The sequence below is a fragment of the Cebus imitator genome, unplaced genomic scaffold (assembly GCF_001604975.1).
Source record: "Cebus imitator isolate Cc_AM_T3 unplaced genomic scaffold, Cebus_imitator-1.0 Scaffold53, whole genome shotgun sequence".
Taxonomy (NCBI): Eukaryota; Metazoa; Chordata; class Mammalia; order Primates; family Cebidae; genus Cebus; species Cebus imitator.
In genome coordinates this window covers 3,615,507-3,616,719 of record NW_016107368.1, presented here as the reverse complement: position 1 = coordinate 3,616,719, position 1,213 = coordinate 3,615,507, and the positions used below count along the sequence as shown (strand labels likewise).

At 52.2% G+C, this 1,213-nt stretch overlaps 1 protein-coding gene across 6 annotated transcripts in view; it reads right to left on the bottom strand.

The window, feature by feature from the left end:
* RFX2 (regulatory factor X2) overlaps positions 1-1,213 on the bottom strand; it is a 117,183-nt gene that overhangs the window by 14,253 nt on the left and 101,717 nt on the right. The window lies entirely within an intron of this gene.

The following is a 1,213-nucleotide window of genomic DNA, read 5'->3' as shown; positions in this document are numbered from 1 at the left end:
GCAATTCTCCTGCCTCAGCCTCCTTTGTAGTTGGGATTACAGGCGTGCATCACCACGCCCAGCTAATTTTGTATTTGTGTGTGTGTGTGAGGCAGGGTTTCACCATGTTAGCTAAGTTGGTCTCAAACCCCTGACCTCCAGTGATCTGCCCGCCGCGGCTTTTCGGAGTGCTGGAATTACAGGCTTGAGCCACTGCGCCTGGCACAGTCAGGGAATTTGTAAGCATCAGTTTTCTCAGGTAGAAAAGGGAGAGGATATTGTCGCCTCCCAGGAGCATTAAATATGCAGACACAGAGGATGCCCTGAGCCCAGGCCCTGGTACACAGCAGGTACCCACAGAGCCAGCTCAGGGCAGCACATCTGGGAAAGAAGGCCAGCCACGGAGTCTCCGCGGTGACCTCTTGGAGACAGGCCTGACCCCACCTCAATCTCCGCAGGAGATTCAACCCAGGAGGGTTCTGTTTGGGCTCAAAAAAGATCATAAACTACCTGGCGGCCTCTGAGTGCACAGAGCCCCCTTGAATCATGACACTGACACCAGCGAGCCTTCCTGTGTTCCGCCCCCCTGCCGGACGCCCCCTGGTGGCAGGCTCTGAGTTAGGGCCTTCCCGGGGCAGAGATGGCGCCCCCACTAAGCCAGCTGGGGAGGAACGCTGTCCCGTGAGCAGCCCCCAGGGAGGGGCTCCTGTTGGTGGACCAGGAGCACCCCAAAAGCTCCAGGCAAAAAGGAAGAAAGCCCAGATGGCAGGCAAATCCTCGTGCACCCTGAGTGGATAATATCTAGTGTTCTTTGTTTCACTCTGTCGCCCAGGTTGAAGAGCAGTGGTGTGATCCCGGCTCACTGCAGCCTCAAACTTCTGGGCTCAAGCAATCCTCTTGCCTCAGCCTCCTGAATAGGTGGGACCACAGGGGCTTGCCACTATGCCTGGCTCATTTAAAAAATTGTTTTTTTTAAGTATGTTGCCAGGCTCGTCTTGAACTCCCAGATAAGCCATCCTCCACCTTGGCCTCCCAAAGCACTGGGATCACGGGCACAAGCCTCCGTGCCTGTCCTCTACTATTTCTTTCTGATGCTCATTTTACTTTATTTTTTCATCTTTCTGATGGTCGCTTTATGTATTAATTTTTTTGGCATATGCTGGTTATTCTAAAGTCTCAGGGATTTCAGAAAGAAGGTTTATCTAGAACTTTCTTTTTTTTTTTTTTTTTTTTT